This window comes from Rhipicephalus microplus, chromosome 9 (assembly GCF_043290135.1).
Source record: "Rhipicephalus microplus isolate Deutch F79 chromosome 9, USDA_Rmic, whole genome shotgun sequence".
In the NCBI taxonomy this organism is placed as follows: Eukaryota; Metazoa; Arthropoda; class Arachnida; order Ixodida; family Ixodidae; genus Rhipicephalus; species Rhipicephalus microplus.
The window spans coordinates 88,320,934-88,340,149 of record NC_134708.1 but is presented as its reverse complement, the minus strand read 5'-3'; the positions used below and the strand labels follow the sequence as shown (position 1 = coordinate 88,340,149).

Sequence of the window (19,216 nt, the reverse complement as noted above, 5' to 3'; positions counted from 1 at the left end):
AAAGATGACGATAACTGTGCAGCTCACGTGAAAATCCGCCAGCATGGTGAGGGCCAAGGAAGAGAGAAAGAAAAGAGAGGAGAAAGAGGATGGGAGAAAGTCAAGTGTTGGGCGTTTGACGCAGCCGGGTGACTAAGCTCCAACTGTTGGCACTATGGGACACGATTCACAAGTTGTAGCTACAGGTTACGTAAGGCGACTCACGTCCTCTGCCTCCAGTACATCTATTCAGCAAGGCTCTAGTTCCGTGGCCAGCCTCCGCAAGCCGTCACTGGCTTCTCCAAAGCCAGCCTGCATCTCTCGTCTCTGTGCTATGTCACTTTTCATCGCCTAGAGGTTTCAAGTCCCAAAAAAGTGAGCCTGTGTTGGCCATTTCACTCTTCAGAAACTGTTATTTCGTTGTTTCTCTGTGTTTTCTTTACTTGTTCTGTGCTTTTTGTCTTTGTTTCACGTTTTTATGACGCGTCATTCCTAAATCTGCAAGCGACCTCTTCACTAAGTGCTACTGTTCACGCTCCCTTAAAGAAGCCCTGTTATATTTCTTGAGTAGGATAAAAAAATGCTGAAGATCGGTAGTCGAGCTTCCCGAGAACACGGGAGCCCAGCGTGCGACCTAGAATTCACAATTCATTCTCAAAGTCTGATCAATATTGTTTTCTCTTCTCCCGGCAAATAACATTATAAACTCAAAATCACTCATCACATCCATTGTATCAGCCAGTAGCCGATGTGAGCACGGCATACTCGGCTGTTACACGGGCTGCCGGTGGAGGCTGCGATTTGTCCATGGTACATGCGCATGCGGTTTTACTGAAAAGCCACGTATTTGAAGAAAAAGAAGAGAGAAAAGTGCACAAGGTCACGAGGTACGCTTGACGTATTTTCTTTCTATGTGCCATCTCTCTCTGCTTAGCTTCCGGTACTTTCATCGGGACAAGAAAAAAGAAAATGCAACTGCAGCGTGCGACAAATCTTCATACCTCTGATTGTACTGGACACATACAAATAATTTTAGTGGTGGGAAATCACAAGGCATTAGGCTGCTTTAGTTAATCTATTTCATGGCTACTTAAAGCAGTGTTGCAGGCCCCCTTCAGGAAGTACACATTCTTATCACATGTTATGCACATTGTTTAAATTTTAACTGGGAACTTGCGACGGACAGTAACCCACGACAGCCTCGCTACAGAGTTTGCAGAGACAATTCTGCGATTAACAAAACAAACAAACATAGTTCAGATTTCATTGAGGTGAAATGGAACAAAGGGGGTTGAAATTGTAGGACTTTCAAGACCTTTCGAAATGCATCCTTTAATTTTAAGGAATTTGAAAGACCAATGCAATGTGCACAAAAATGAGCGACAAGCAAGAAAAAGCACACAAGGTTTAGAAACAAACATGTTTATTACAAAATATGTTCGCAACGGGCTCCTAAATATTGTAGCAAAAATTTTCTTTATTTGTCAATGCCACTCATATTTGATACACTCAAAACAACCTCTTGTAAACAAAATATATGTTAATAACATTATGACTACAGAAACAGAAGGCTATCGGATTTGGCTGGGCAAGAGAATAACACCTAGGTGTCTTATCAGTCAATTTCTGTTAACAAGGGCATTTCGTTAAATTAAGCCAATACTGTCTGAATGTCTATGCAAAGAGCTTTGATTTGGACTTATTCTGTTTCTCCTCTTTTATTTTTCTCAAAATGGGCACAAGAACTATCACCCGAGTTCTTTGAGTCGTGCAAACAGAATGATACAGTACATACGACCTGCTCACCACGATCGTAATTAGGAACTCTGATTGTGACAAGTTCACAGTGAGTACTCTTTATGCTTTCAATTTATCATTTAATCAGGATTGCACTGCAAGGAGCAATTTTACAGTTTTACCGCAATGTATGCGTATGGCTTATACGTATGCACCACAAAAGATGAGAAAACATAAAATAATGCTATGCTCTATAAACTGCCAGAACGAGATCTGACACAACACAACTATATGTATCACCTAGTTTCTTAGCAACTTGTGAACCGAGAACACAACGCTTGATAGGCTGACTGACTTGCTGCCTCAATAAACGAATGACAGAAGTTTGACTAACAAAAACATTCTTCAAGACAATAAATAAAGTAGCTGAAACACGTAAATATATTTAAATGTTTAGAAACTTCAAATATACTGATGGACTTATTTATAATAGTTTAATATACTTTGTCAGAAGTCGACAACACAGGAATACGAGTAATGACATTATTTCTTTACCTTTGATGGCAACTTAATGCTGCTCCTTCAGAATATCACTAAACGCTAGCCTGGCTGCACTGCAACATTAAATACATTGAATGACTATGCCCAAAGTAGTGAGGCTGCGTGAAATTTACTGCACAATTACAGTTAAGCAAGAGAACTATAAACATGATTGCTTGACCGGAAAACAACAGCGGCTGACAATATTTTTTGATAACTCACCTAATGATCAATCACTGATTTATCTGGATCGATCCCCTTTCTGCAGCATCTCGAAGATTCAGCATAAAAAAAAGACATGCAGAAGAAAAATAAATATGTGCAAGTGTTTTTCACAAAGAATTGATCTCAGTGGCTAGCCTCGACTGAAACGTAACAAAGTTACTGTATTTATTTAAACCTAGGCATATATATACCTTTTTTTTTTCAACTTTGTTTGCATCAAACTCTAAGGTCAGCTTATATTCGAGAATCCTGAAAAACGCACCATTTTTCATTGAGAAAAGGGGCACACAATTATTGAAAAAAATCTTGTTGTTGGGCTAGTTGGTCGATTTCAAAAAAACTAATTTGTGTGCAAACACACGACACGTTCACATAAATAAATGTTTTCTCTTTGTGAACACTCTCTTCATTCACTCTTTCGTTCGACCTACATTCTATGCAAGGGTTTTTTTTTTTTTTTTTTTTTTTTGCCGGCTTCGGATTTTTCGGGGGTTAGCTAGGATTAGGGGTCGGCCTAGATTGGAGTATATACGGTAAATACTCGAACAGACAAAAAATAGGACTTCTTTACCATCATGGATGGATCACCTGAGGACTCCGGCATTGCCTCTTTCGACTTTTCCAGCTTTTTGCTGCTGCTGCCTTGCAATAGGTTATTTAGAGACAATGGTATATTAAACATGTGAACTTGTAAATATACTATGATATATCTTCTCTGGCTAACTGCATCTGTGCATGGCATCGTTGGGTTTTGCAATGTCTCAGGCATTATTGTAGTAAGGCTCCATTGCAAGGTGACACTGCGGTGGCTCTAAACACGTTTCTTTGTAGCGCCACTTGGTAGTCGCTGACCTACACAAAGAAAAGAAAAATGAACAATAAATGTGTTGCAAGCTGCACAGACAAGTGCTTAAGTTGTGTAGGCACAGTCAACGTCTGATTTGCCAGACCGCCTGGGGATTGCAAAGCTATCAAAAGAACCAAAAAAACAAATAGAGAAATGATGACAGACAAATGCACGCCTTTTGCTGCGATTAGGAGATGAAATGACCACAGTCACATTATGTGCATGTGTGCAAGTACACTAAGTGTAATGAAGTGCATGTGTTATAGTAACACATAAGTATACTACCGTATATACCTACTCGCATAATGATCGCACTCGCGTAATGATTACACTACTAAATTTTGTCGTCTAAATGCAATTTTTTTCACCCGCGTATTGATCACACCCCGAACTTGCCGCATCAATATGTCGTGTGCCAATTCTAGCCGATGATCATCGCCTTTATTATCTGTCAAATGAAACTAGCCAACTGTATGCACCAAAGATATTCCTAATTTTTGCCCACTGTTGGCGGAAACGTGCCATTTAGGATTGCAGTAAGGGCAAATGCCGCAGTTTTAACTGAATGCCTGCCATGTGTTTTTATGTGGCGGAATGGACTGTCGCTGAGACGGCGAACGTCGTTGTGCCAGCGACTTCCATCTGCATACGAAGACAAGGTGATCGATTTCCACAGGTTCGTCACGCTTCATGTGGCGGAATGGACTGTCGCTGAGACGGCGAACGTGGTTGTGCCAGAGACTTCCATCTGCATACGAAGACAAGGTGATCGATTTCCACAGGTTCGTCACGAGGATACGCCAGAAGAAGGCTTCCTGCTGTCACAGATAGGCAACGCCGACCAAACGCTGTTAACGTTCGACATGCCTCGAAGCACCACTGTGAACGAGAAAGGTGCTCGAAGCGTCCTCGTGAAAACCTGTGGTGCGGAGAAGCAGCAATGCACAGTGATGCTTGCAGTGACGGCAGACGGGCGGAAGCTGCCGCCGTATGTTATTCTGAAATGAAAAACGATTCAGAAGGGAAACTTTCCTCGTGGCATCCACATCCCCGCTCAAGTGAAAGGGTAGATGACGGCAGACCTCATGGTCGATTGGATCAAGACGGTTTGGGGGCGAAGAGCAGGAGCACTTTTCCTTCACTTCTTGTGCTGAACAGCTTTCAAGGCCATCTCGTTGACATTGTCCGTACCGAGCAGAAGGAGCGGCGCACAGAAATCGCAGTGATCCCTGGTGGTCTAACTTCGCTGCTACAGCCTCTGGACGTGTCACTGAACAAACCGTTCAAGGACAACATCCCAAGGCTGTATGCAGAGCGGATGGCGGCGAGCTACCACGATTTCACGCCAAGTGGAAAAATCAGGAGACCGTCCATGAAAGTCCTCTGCTCATGAATTCTCGAAGCGTGGAGTACCATTTCCGACAAGGTGGTCATCAAGAGCTTTAAAAAGGCTGGCATTTCCAACGCGCTCGACGGAATGGAAGATGACCATCTGTGGGACAGTGAAGACCCTGCAAACAGGGAATCGTGCGGCGACAACACTGACGCCAGTGACGCTTCGGAGTCTGAGTGAACGTTATGAGGTCAGAGAGGTAAAAAATAAAAGGGTAGTGTGCCAATGCATGTAGCGACTGCGTAATGCGTGCATTTTATTACAAAGGTAAGCCTTAATTTACTTTCATTTTTGGTTATGTTCATGATAGTTATCGTAAGAATTTTGATTAGCGACTTTTTGTGTTTTCAGAGCTCGGAATATTTTTTTAGGGAAAATTTATTCCGCATAATGATCGCATCCCGAAGTTGGAGACAATTTAAAAAAAAAAAGTGTGATCATTATGCGAGTATATACGGTACACTTCTAAATGTGGCCCTTTTCCACCACTGCTAAAAACGACGAACAATACTAGCGAAACATGCCACAAAAAAGCAGGAAGTTCTGTAGAAAAAACAAAACAATGGTGGCCACGGAAAGCTACAGCTTTCGGGGGGCGGGCACACAGTGCTCATAAGCAATGCAGCTGCATTGGTCGCTTAGACAGGTAATCAAGATAAAAAGTTCGAAATATTCTGTTGCGAAAGGCTTCGTCGTTAACACCGACCTGACTACACCCACTGCAGGCCAAATGCGTCTCTTGTGTTCTACCAATGAATCGAGTCTTATGCTAGTTGCTGCAACGCTACGGAAACTTCGTCTCATCTGCCCACCTAACTGTGTCTACCCCTTGGCATGTACCTTCTCTTCGAATTCAGTCGGTTATTCTAGGTGCCAGCGGCTATCCTGCCTACGCACAACATGCTTTGCCCATCTCCTTGATTTTGACTAAGATGGCAATTAAACACGTTTGTTCTATGATGCACTCTGTTCTCTTGTCCTTTAAGGTTGCACCAATCATTGTTCTTTCCAATGCTGATGCAGAGCGCTACATAGTCCACAATTTCAGGCATGTTTTTAACATGGGATGTTTGTGCGCCACACAAGAAATGTTGCACCGAAACGGTCAGCAAATATTCGCGAAGAAGCAGCCATTAGTGAGAATGTCTTTGCAATTAAGAGATCAGTGAATACCAATTATGACCTTTTTGCTGGTGAAGATATTGCAAAAGAGAGAGCATTTTGCTTTTGAATGTTCCTGACACAAGAATTCATGCTCTGCTGCGTGTAGTGCAGTAACATATTTCACACAACATTACAACAGTCTCATCTACAGAACTACAACGCTTACTTTATATGTTGAAAAAATGCCTCAGGGCCTCTGAAGATTTAGCAATACTAGTGCCACACATGGGCACTTTTCGTCGTAATCAGGGTGAATCTGGATTAGGCTCAATTTGGATCATGCGCCGGTCAACACTCATAGCCATGATCTGCTCCCTTCAATCAACAATTGTTGCCACCACACCGACCAAACTAATCCGGATTGGGTTTGAAGCAGATGGTGAAATGCCAATCGAGAAACCAGATCACAATCAACTTGATGCTGATGAGGCCTGATCATGATTAACCCTGCCAATACCAAGTGCATCTTATGTACCACGTTGTTCTGATACACACAAAAATCAGATTTGTACCAGTCAAATGCAAACAGGGCCCTAATGCAACCCTTCTGAAAACTCGAGAGAGTGCTGACGTATAGATAGCATAGCAAGCCAATTAGTAATTAATTTGTGCAATAATACAGTTGGAGCTCAGATAACATTTTCTTTTGTCTCTTAGAAATACACCCTTTATTACTACAAAAATAGCAAAGAAGATGTGTTGCATATTTTTTAAGTTAAACCCCATTTGGGCCTTACAACGCTAAAAATTACTGCAAGCAGCACCTGATTTGGATTGCGCCTTATTCACTTAGCCCCCAATTGTCATGAATCATATAATAACTGCTAGGACTTTATATCCTCAAGCGACTATATGGTTATAAAGGTGCAGGGCTCCAGAAATTTTGACCACCTGGGGGTGTTTAACGTGCACCCATAGAGTTTCATACAATAATACCTAGAGAGGAATCTGGCGCTGCGATCGTGTACCCTCATGGGAATTATGGGAAGTACAGGATTCGGATTTGATAGTGTTAGCCAGCGAACTGTCAGCGGATCTTTTTCTACAGCTTCAGTTTCATTCTTCGCGTAGAGTGGGTAATGGGGTGGGTGCAAAGGACTGAAGCTACGCCTTTGTTGTTCAAAGAAGCTGAAAACTGCTAGGCCTCTCAATTTACTGCAACCCTGCAGCTGTATAAGTCGTGTTTGACAGTTTAAGCGAAGTGTCCTCCACCCACCGCTGTGCATAGATGTAGCGTCCCATGCAAGCGCAGGATATTACATCGAGTTCTTGTTTGTTGTTAGTGCATCTTGCCAAAACTCGTTCAAATCAACTGCAAAACGACGGTGACGCAAAGTAGACGCACCGCCACGCTCTTCTTCTGACTCGACTTCACAAGAGCACGAGAGGCGCGTTGGGGGCAAACTACTCAAACAGACGCGCCTGGCATCGCAGCAGACGAAACGTTAGGTGTTTCTCACTTAAAACTGTGCTGTTATTCCCATAAATAGATATTGCATACTTTCGAGAGCAAAAGAAGAATTTTTGTCTTGAAATGTTGTAAAGAATAATTCATTAAATCTTGATGCCATGCCAAATCTGGAACGCAATGGCAGAGCAATGCATACCCTGCTGGTTAAATTTCTCCAGGTTTCGCTTCTACCACCCAGTCACAAAACCATTTTTCAATAAAGTTTGCGTACTAAAAAAATGCAGCAAGTTTCAGTTAGACATAACTTCATATTACTTTGTTTTACGCTCAGCAAGCAAGTGTCGTGAATCTCAAGAATGTGATCCATCCGAAGCAGATCCGAAGCTTGTACTTCCTATCATTCCCATGGGGGTACAAGCGCCGCTGAAGGAGCTTACGTAGACACTAGCGCCAGATTCCGCTCTAGGTATTATTGTATAAAGTCTATGCGTGCACCTAAATCTCGGCAATGGGACCTCTAGCATTTTGCCTTCCCCGAAATGCAGCCCATTCTATCCCATAACCATTGAGTCAGAAGTCGAACCCAATAACCACTAGAGTATATTGGAAGGTCTTGATCGCTTCTAAAGAAACAACACTAGAAAGAATACAATGGCTTGCATCTCGCCTCATATGTTCAAGATACCTAAGAGTCAGCCATAGCAATGTTACAAGTATGTGATCTAGAGGCGCAGCAAATAAGCAGATTTCGAAGTAGATTAAATTTTATTTTTCGGTAGCGAAAGATGATTTTAAAATTGAGCGAAACAACTATCTACAACTGCCTGGAAAATGAAGTGAGAGGACAAATCATATACAACAAATCAGTACATTACAGTGCACAAACAAAGATACACTGAACTTTTTTTTCCTGAGGCATGAAATCAATTGATTGATGTGGTAAATATAAATGATGTTAATAAATTTATGTGCTTGATGTATATTTATGTGATTTATCATGACAATTAACCTGAATGCTATATATTGTTATAACAATTCAAATGTGTCTGATTGTTTGGTAAGAGAGCTTTTACATACTGCACTCAGAGCTCGATATCATGAACTCGAAATAACGAAATACTGGTTATAACAAAGTTAATGAGAAAAAGTGTTGCCATGGATATAGTGTTAGCAATAAACCTTTATACGGAATTTTCAGATATAACGAATCTATTATCATGTAATATACACTTTGTTATGATAAGGTCTGAGTGTACTCATATAAGTGGATGTCTAAGTCATTTTTGTAAGCCGTATAATTATGTGCCTACTTATGCGATACAGAGTGCCAAACCTTCCTGTAATGACCCTTGAGAGAGGATGAACAATATATTCTAAGTGAATAACTAAATTACCCAAGGACACTGCCACATGGCAATCTCAGTCAACCCGTAGAACGAAAAAAAAAGGTGCTCGCCTGTGTGCATCCTGCAATGCCGCACCAAGTTGCATCGTTGGCTGAATGCCTTGGAGCAGTGCTCGCACCGGTACGGCCGCTCGCCCGTGTGCGTCCGCATGTGGCGTTCCACAAGGCTGCTGGCAGCTGCCGTGTACGAGCACAGGCTGCACCCAAACCGGCGAGACAGCCTCTGTGGCAGCAGGTGCGGCTCCCCAATGTTAACCACAGTCAGGTCAGTGAGATTTCCTAATGGAGAGAAACGCGAGTATGTACAAAATTCGGTAAAATTGAAGCTTTCGGTGCAAGAAAAAATTGCACTCAATTTGCTTCAAGTTCCTTTTCTGTGCTTTCTTTTTCTATTTTAGCGCAAATTTTTCCTGCGTAGAATGAACCAACTAGCCCCTCAAAATGTCCTGATGAACCTTCGGGCTTGTTGGCTTTGCATTGCAATATAGAAACAGCCCAATTTTTACCAAAGAACAAAAGAAGGCAGAAGACATGAAGCCCTATGCACTCGCAAAAACATTGAAATCCATGCAGATGAAATCCATGCTTACCATCATGTATCAGCGAGGCATCTATCATTTAGTCAGAGAAAGAACTGCCATTTCTAAAGGACCACATGAAATTATGCCATAAAGTCATGCTTTAATGTTTATTTTGGCAAAAACTTTTTAGGTCATGCATACCTCTCGTTTGCAACCAAAGTTCACGTGAAAGCAGTGTTTTTCTGTGTGATTGCGCCTGGTACCCCGGTAAAAGCCACGCTATTTCTATTTCATAAAACAACAGTTAAATTTATTCTGAACTCTTCCAACGATCATTAAAAACTGCACCTACAACATTCGAAAACACATTTTGAATTATGTTTAGATGGAAGATTGGTATTCACATAGGAAACCCATATTAGGGCTATGTGAGGTGATCGTACAAAGATTATGTTTCATTATACTTTGCACATGTATAGCCAGCTCATAAGCCGAGATGTTGAATAGGATAAGTTCAATGTCCTGGCAGCTTTTCTTGGCAACAGTATCACAAGATAAACAGCAAATTATAGATGTATTGGTCTCCATAACAACTGAACTGCACAAAACAGGCATGCTGCAAGGTTTGGAATAAAAAAATATAGCTTCAAATTCAGAGATTGCTTTGCAAGTAAGGTCACCTCAAAGCACATATATCCAGAAAATCATGGAACTGCAAATCAAGTAAAGCAAAACATTATTGTTTTTATAAATGCCGATTGGTGTGAACAGGAAATACATCATGTTGCTAGTGCTCAAAGCAAGTACATCTAGGACTTTGGTATATGCAGTAGTAATAGAGTAAGATTTGGCATTCACTATAAAACTGTGAGCCCAATGGCCAAATGACAGCTCTAATACCACAAAAGACGAAGGGGAAAGAGGACACTTTTGGCATGAACAAAAACAAAAAAATTTCCATTACAGCAATGGCAACTCAACTGAAATAGTTAAAAAAGCTATTAGAGAAAAGAATTGAAAACCTGCACACTGGAAGCAACTATTTTACACGTGCTTGCTGTCGAAAGCCGTTAAAAACAATGGTTTCATTGTAGCTCATAACAAAAACCACAAAAAAAGCAATGATCTTCAGTACACTTTTGCCAATATGAGAACTTTGAGGCAATATATAAAAATTTAAATTTGCCCTACGGCAGCAATAATTTATGTACCTAATGAACACACTATATCCTTAAAACGTGTCAAGTTTGAAAACGCTGCTTGCATTACTTTTGGAAAAAAAAATGTGGAATACGTAACTTATTTTAAACTGTCGTAAAATTAGACATTTTTAAAAGCTATTTTCTTAAGGTCTTCAAACTTGAAACTGTATGAATTCATTCTTCATTAGACATGCATTTCAGGTAAAAAATATCTTCCTTGAAACAAAAATATTTGACTTTTTATAGCATCTGCAATTTTCGAAAATGACATGTGACGAAATTGGTGCCTCTGTGTTGGTGAAGTTTGATATTTTTTTTTTCTCGTAAGTTATGGCGTTAATCATAAAACGAAGTTGACTTTTGGGCTACCTGGTGAGAGGTGCACGAAATATAAAATACTCAATGAAATCTAAACTATCAACTTTTGGACCCGTGTCGATCTCTCGTGGAATCACCCTACTGTAATATTGATTAAAATATTTCAGGCACTCACGCAGGCTTAATTATAAGGTTAGCATGGAAAGCTGTATTCTGACAGTGCACTTTTTTATTCTGGATACACAAGACAAAATGAGCAATCACATGTTAGAGCAATAGAATCAGTCCTTTTTACAGGTTCAACTACAGCAACCAATAACAGTTCTCTGCTGATATAAGTGCTCACAACCAGGACAGCTTCAAAATGAGATTGTGTCGCATGGATGCTCTGACAAACATTTTCTTTCACAAATGAGTTTTTCAACACAACACATACACACATGTACTCTCACGGCGATCCGAAACAGCACTCGCAAATTTTCACTACACTACATCACTAAGTTGAAGAAAATACAGAAAATAAATGGTCCGGCTCACAGGTACCTTCAGGTAAGTAGGCAAAAGTAAAGCCTAGCTGTGACACTTCAACAGGCTAGAGACACTGGTAGCATGCAGGAAAAACCATAAATCAGCAGCTGCAGTCCCAGACACTCACCGCTGTAATGACTCTCAGGCAAGTATTTTCAGGACTGACTTCATGCAATGGCATAGGCTTGTAGAGAGAAGTATATCATTTTTTTTTGTTTCACACAATTCTATGCGCCAAACTTTGTATACATGACAAGCACACATGAGGGGTTAGAACTACCCCGCTTCCCAGAACCAAATGTGGAATATGATGCCGACGTCCCAGGCACGAGCTTGGTATGGAGTCTAGGTCAGCACAGAACACAAGTGGTGTTGCTACACCCCCAGTGATCTGAAAATGAACATTGATGGGTTAATTGAAAAGGCATGCAGTGAGAAATTAAAACAGCACCTAATGTGCAGTAAAACAGTACTGTAAAGCACACATTCATTTTGCCTGCTGCTCAAGAACCCGGATCATTTAATGATGATATGATGACATGAGGGGCTAAACGTATTTTGCACCCCCTTTCGTGTGACTAGAAATCAAGCGTCAAGCATACAGAAATTTCAATCTCCCCCATACTAGAGATACATATGGGGAACGCTTTATACAGTTTTCAGGAGCAAAAGTCTGGAATAAACTACCAGCAGAAATAGAACAACCAAAAAATTTTTCATTTGTGCTGAAAAAATACTAGTTTAGTCAGAACGATATGGCTTGAGGGTAGACAGTCAGGATGTCATTTTATTTTTGCTTGCCAGTAGTTTGCTGAAACTTGCTAAAAAAACAGTTTTCCTCGAGGCTGAACATGTAAATTTTACTTGAATATTATTGCATGAAATTACACTGTTTTACTGTATTTCCATTTTTACCAAGAATTGTAACTCTGCAATTACCGATACATTTGCTATCCCTTTGTACGCTTGTGGAATTTAAAATGTATAATGATTATATCCGTACACATTCTGCTATCTCTTGTACATAGAAATCTGATTTTTTATTTTTCATTGGACCCTCTACTAACCTTTGGCTATGAATCCAACCAGTTATTGTATTTTTGTATCTGATGCTTGCAAATAAAGAATTGATTGATTTAAAAAAAAAGAACACCATATGATTATGAAAGACGCCGTAGTAAAAGGCTCTGGGTATTTCGACCACATGGGGTTCATTGAGGTCCACCCAAATCTGAGCACACGGGTTTACAGCATTTTTGCCTCCATTCAAAAAGCAGCCGCCACCGCCGGGATTCAATCTCGCGACCTGCGGGTCAGCAGCCGAGCACCTTAGCCACTAGACCATCGCGGCGGGGCAACCGGGATAACTTATTCTGATAATTTTGTTACCTACTGGTCACATATTTCAAATGCAGACAAGCGTGCAAAGATCACAACTGCGTCAGAACAAATAGATGAAGAAAAGAATAGCCAAATATTTCAATCTACAGGTTACAATTTATGTAGGTGACGTGTTTAAATAATCTGAGTAATTAATCCCAGAGATAATACAAAATGCAAAAATACAACAAACTTATGCACACACACATAAATAAAATGCCATTATTCTAAAGTCATAGCAATTTGAAAAATGAGTGGTACAGTCAGCAGAACATTGCCTGGAGGCCCCTGAAGTTGTCAGTCCTGCAAAGCATATTGAAGCTTTTGTACAGGAATGCTGATGCGCTACACTTCGGGGACAAGGTTGCCTTCAAAGGGACTGACAACCAGTAAGACTGTGCCATCAGAAACTAGTGTAAATAGAAAGATTCTGTATTATAGAAACAAAATTGAGCATTCTTTTCATGATTTTGATGGTATTTGTATTTTTAGACTGGGTTTGAAAGTAACAAAAATTGCCATGTCTTGCTGTCTGGCATACAAGCCTTGGTGTAGAGAGAATGAGCCACTCGGATTACCATATGTGGGCTGCTGTTGTTTAGATGCACCACAACATATTCTGAATATTACAATCCTTATATTGTAAGGAACTGCTCGTTTACTCAATGTATATTACAAAGTCAAAGAAGGTGGTGCAGAGAAGCGGTGCCTCCTTTGTGGTGACAGGTAAAACCATGTCAAGTGCAGCGCTTAAGTGCAAGGAGAACGCATTGGCAGGAAACCACAGTACACTAACCACAACTGTGCTCACCTACCACTGTTTTCAGCATGTGTTGCATGTATCGCTCAGTCAGCATTGCCGAACCACAAATTCTGAAGAAACAAAAAACTCTTTCTTGACATTTTCGGCACAACTCTTCGATGAGAAACTCTGAGTGATAAGCACTAGCTTCTTCAAACATTCCACTTCCGAGTACCTCCACTCTACCAGAGAATTCATTTATAAACGTATATTTTATTTAGGTTCTACTAATTGTACACAGCACTTTCCACCAGGCACTCATTCTTTTTTGTTTTTCTCTCTGACTGGATGCTTTTGGCTACTGACGATGTCATCCTGAATTTCCGAGCCTATTTCGCTCTGGCAGCTCTCTGGAAGTTTTTCATGGTAGCGGACAATGAAAATAGAGGATGAGCACTTGAAAGCGTTGCGCTCTGTGAAGGCTCAATAAACCGCAACACGGGCAGAGTAGTTTAACTTGCTCAATCAGAAACAGTTGCCTTTGGCTAATAATAAGAGTAATACAGTAGACTCTCTTAAAATGAAATCTGAAGGGACTGAATAAATATGTTGCATTTAACAAAAGTTCTGTAGCATATTTACTTTTATAGGGAGTCTATTGCAATAATATTAATAATAATAATAATAATAATAATAATAATAATAATAATAATAATAATATTAATAATAATAATACCTTTACTTCCACCAATACATGCTTTACTGTGCCCTCTGCTTCCAACACACTGAAGATTGCAGTGGTGGCCAGGAAATACAGTGAAAATATTTACAAGCACAGATCAAAACACACAATACATCAATCACAAATACACTAAATGCAAAATTTATGCATGGCAGCACTGCTGGTAAGTCTTTCTTTAGGCAGGCAATTTGTGAAGGTGCTCTTCGATGTCAGGCTTTTATTACCTTGTTTTGGCCTTATTGTCTATAACACTGTTTTGCATTAGCAAGATAGTGTGATACAAAGGGCGATGAGCATTTGAAGCTTTTTTTTTTTTTTGATACGACGACTTTCTCTGCAAACAGCAGAGTACACTCGTGACTGCTGACCTTATTATTAGGCATATTTTCTCACTTGTTTTAGTGGTTCATTTTACAATGGTGGTATCTATTGTCACATCTATTCAATGAACTTGGTGTAGGAATATTCTCAGCAGCTAAAATGACTACAAGAACTAGGCTTCACTCTGCGAATGGTTTGGGTATTTGAATAATGTTGAAACTCATGCCTACCAGCTGGGCAATCAATGTCAATGAAATTTATCTTATTTTAGATCTTAGCAAGCGCAGAGGAAGAAACACAAAAGGAGAGACACATAAACAACATGGGCGCTGTTTGTAAAAGGACAAGATATATTTTACACAGAAATTTGGACTAGTTGGTAACTGTAGAACTTGTGCATGTTCATTTGTATTTGTTCCGTGGTGCTTTCTAAGATGCAGAAGTTTTACACTCCCCAACTAGCCAAAATTTCTGCATTAATAATTATCAATTTTTAATTATGCAGCCCTATTTAAGGCTATAGGAGGAATGATTGCATTATATTTGCTAGTAAGATGAGAAATGCAAGAAAATAGTAATGGCAAAACAAATCATACACACAACAGAACAACAATAAAAGTTAAGTAGTCGGCATGATTGGATCATGCTATTTATTTGCAGTTATGAATTACTTTAGCTGTAAGGTGTGGTTTTAGTGGTAGTGCACTGGGCAGAGACCACCCATTCTATTGAGCTCCTTTCATGTTCAATTAGGGTGCTTATTGACTACCATGCTTCTGGTTTGAAATTTAACAAGTGATCTCTGATGTACAAGTACATTTTTGCACATAAACTGCCTGCAGCTCGGGCCTCTTAATTCAGCACAGGGAGCCGTAGAAAAGTAACAGCTTAAAATGATTTTTTAACTAGAAGTTCACGTAGGTTGCCGTGCGAGTTTAGAATAAATGTATATTCACAGCAACCAGCTGCGTATATATATAAACAACGTACGGATGTGCTCTCTGACAATTCCGTTTCTTAAGCCTCGTGAAGTGAAGACACAAAGCCAGCTACGAAGCCAGCAAGCCACGAGATGCAGTAATCCTCAAGCTGTCTATTTCACGGATATGGCCTATATTGCTAGACGGCCTACTCAGACATGGCACTGAATGGGTCGAACGGTGCTTGTTGAGCTCTGCAAAGACAATGATATTGTTACACTTTTCATCCTGTGCTGAGCTATGCTAAACTTCGCAAAAGCGATTGTACATCTCAATGATACTGCTCATTAATACTGCTTCATCAGTTCAGCGCACCGAACAACCAGAAAAGCAGTGCACTAGTGGACTGATGATGTTCTTGGCATACAGCTCCAAGTGCTGCCATTCCAGTAGTGGTTTACATTTAAACATAAATTCGTAATTAGCCAGCTGTAGAAACATTTGCTTTTGCAAGCTGTCTTGTTTTGGAGTTCCAGCCCGTGTATCCATGACATCATTTTACCTCACAGCCTAGACTAGTGAGCTGTAGTATGGCAATCGGTGGGTCGGCAGAACTCAAATTCAAAGTGGACTACCATGTAACACTTCTTCTATGTTCAAAACAATTCAACCGTGGCACTGGCAAAGTAACAGGTTGTTTCACACTCTGCGCCATCAGAAGCCCCTTGTACAGATGGATTCGTACTCGTCTATAGCGGTGGCGCGCGTGGCGGTGAATGCTGCTGCTGTTCCCAGCTGCTACCTCATGTTGGCTATAAGCTTCTGTTTATGTCTGAGTTATAACACAAAGATCTAGCCTGCGGTATAACTATGTTAGGCATCAATATAGCTTCAGTCGGCATATTTCTGTAGAAAACGGCGCCTGAGGAGGCCACCTGGCACTTTAGACGAACAATGTTGCTTGTTGGGTGAGTTGGAACAAGTCAATCATAATGTAGTGCAGCTGATTTTTCTTCCCGATTTCTTCTTCCTGGTTTTTATCTTTTCTTGCTTTGCCAGTGTATATATACGCATGTCCCAATCTAATAAACTTTAGTTGGAATAATGAGCTGTGTCCTCGTTTCCTTGCTCGTTTGTTGTCTGCTTTTTGCACTGCACTACATTATGATTGACTCTAGACAAGTGTGATTGTATCTGTACACATTAATGAATAAAAGCTGATATCACGGCAGCAAAGAAACATCACTCCATAAAGTGGTATGCTGGGTCAGTTGGTACAACATAATGTGGAAAGCATCTTTGCTGTGAAGTGCTTCCTTCCTTCTACCTTGTTCGCTCATATATTTCCCCAAAACATCACTCTATTGCTGTCTCTTGTTGCTTGCACAAACAGGTCAAAAGATCATTATAAGTGATTCGACATTTTCATACTGATATCAGTTCTGTTCACACAGGCGGTTTTGAGAGGCTGCACTGAATTCAGGTTACCAGCACAACTAATTATTACGGACGAGCCTCCTAGAGTGCTATCTCGAAAATATGTATAATTAGCGCGCGAAAGGAGAATTCATGAAGTCATCATACCGCAAGCGGTTACAAGCGCACGAGTATGTTTTCTCGGAAGTTTGTACAATGTTCGAAAGATAATTTAGATGCAAGACAGTCAGTAGCGTAAACTTACGATACCGTGTTCTAATGAATATTTCCGACAGGGAGAGGCTTATTCCGTTCAGCGTTTTTCAGCAAGCATGACACAAGGCGACCGTAAATCATTCGTTGAATCAAGCTGTCAGCGCTATTGCGACTACATAATTTGTAGCGACAGAGCTTGACCGATAGCGGCTCAGCGGACGGTTATCTATCTTTGCGATTACAGCCAGCGATCGAAACTGAGGTCTCCGAACTTTCACAGGCGTAAGTCGGCAGGCAGCACAGACACTGCGAAGCGGCGACCTGTTCTCGGCTTTCTGACAATACAGTTTTCGACGCAGAATTCGAGACACACGAGCGCACATTATTCAAACGGGGGGAGAGCACCGTGACAATTTGGGCCCGCGCCTGTAACAGCACTCGACCTAAAAGTGACACAGATCTTTCAAAACTCCCCTGGAGCCGTAACTACTCTATCAAAAACATTGCGCAACAGGCGAAAGAGAGATGAGATGACGAAGTTTTACAAGTTGTTTATACTGCTGTACTCACTTCGAAGTTCCTGTCGCAAGTTACTTACGGCATTCTTTCTACGCTTCGATCGTTTGGAGCGCTAGATCACCTTGTCATTTCTACACGTACCTTCGGGGAGCCTTGGCGTAAGTTGCCTTACGTGATTTCACTATCTACGCTGCAGTTTAGCTTTATCGCGAGGCTAATTTAAACGTTTAAAGCGCGCAGCACTAGCTTGCAATTTTTTTTCCTAGGGGCGACCATAGCGTGGTGTCGATATCAGTGGGAGAGGAGAGACACAACTGCAGGTTTCAGTTTTCGTTTCCGCTCTTCGGGGAAATGCTCGGAACCCAGGCTTCCCCGCTATAAACGCATACGCAAGATCGAAAGAAAAAGAGCATGCATATCTGTGTTACTCATTTCTGTAATAGAGCAACTGAGAACTGATATCTAAGTGCTGTCGACAAACCACTACGAGTTCAGGGGCTTGAAAGTGGTTTCTTTCTTGCCTGCACTACTCTCCTCGCAACTTATTTCAGGTGGACAATGCCATCGCCAAGTGTTGAACACAGATAACATCTTTGAGCCAACCAGGATCTCGAACTTATAGCTTGCGCTGTCGAAAACTCACAAAACAAAGTTAACAGTCAAATCAGTTGATCGCACTCCACAGACATGTGAAACAATATTAGAGCACGCCACCGCATGGCAATGCAGCTAGGGCTCAAGAGAAAATACAACTAATATTCCTCGTATGCGGAATTGCCCCACCGCGGTGGTCTAGCAGCTAAGGCACACGGCTGCTGACCCGCAGATCGTGGGATTGAATCCCGGCTGCGGCGGTTTCATAATAAATGGAGGCGAAAATGCTGTAGGCCCATGCGCTCATATTTGGGTGCACGTGAAAAACCCTAGTAGGTTGATATTTCCAGGGCCCTCCACTACATGGCGTCTCTCATAATCATTTGGCAGTTTTGGGACGTTAAACCCTACGTATTAATCCATCGTGCGTGGAATAGTCGACCAACAGAAAGAAAGCTTAATTGTTTTTTTATGATATATAACATGAACTGCTGGTGCAATTAATGGTGCCGAAATGACGCGCGTGAAACGCCACAACTATAGTGAACTCTAGTTCTAGTTCTTAACGCTCTTGTTTTTGTATTTTCAAAGGTTGCTTAGTGGCTTTTATTTTAAAACACCGTTCAGCAAGTCCGCCAGTTTTGCATGAGCTGCATCAATGAGTTCCGGTGCTGTTGCAAAGTTGCATGTAAGATTGTAAATTAAAGACTTACGTGGCTTTTTCGCCTTATTACAAACTGGCAGTTGACCAATAATTCCCCGCATACTACCTGAAGGCATCAGTCTGCCAAAACGGGACCCTCGCCATGAAGCTTATTTCCTTCATTCATATGATAATAATATATAGGAGGGCGTGAGCCAGGAAGTAAGGGGCTGCGGTGACTCCATTTTGGATGGAGGCGAAAATTCGAGAGGTTTGGGTGCGCGTCAAAGAACCCCAGGTGGTCTGAATTTCCGGAGGCCTCCACTACGGCGTCTCTCATAATCATATGGTGGTTTTCTGACGTTAACCCCGTCGTATCAATGAATCAGGAAGTGAGGGGTGAGAGGGGAGGTTAAAGCACATGTAGCATAGCCATGTTGACGTCACACAGGA

General features: G+C 41.2%; 1 long non-coding RNA gene across 1 annotated transcript; it reads right to left on the bottom strand.

The window, feature by feature from the left end:
• Positions 1 to 1,385: 1,385 nt before the first annotated feature.
• LOC119163161 (uncharacterized) lies at positions 1,386 to 17,793 on the bottom strand. Its single transcript, XR_005108666.2, has 4 exons — positions 17,668 to 17,793; positions 11,398 to 11,661; positions 8,753 to 8,980; positions 1,386 to 3,333 (listed from the first exon to the last, which is right to left on the bottom strand). It is a non-coding gene; the product is annotated as an uncharacterized LOC119163161 (long non-coding RNA).
• Positions 17,794 to 19,216: the final 1,423 nt, after the last annotated feature.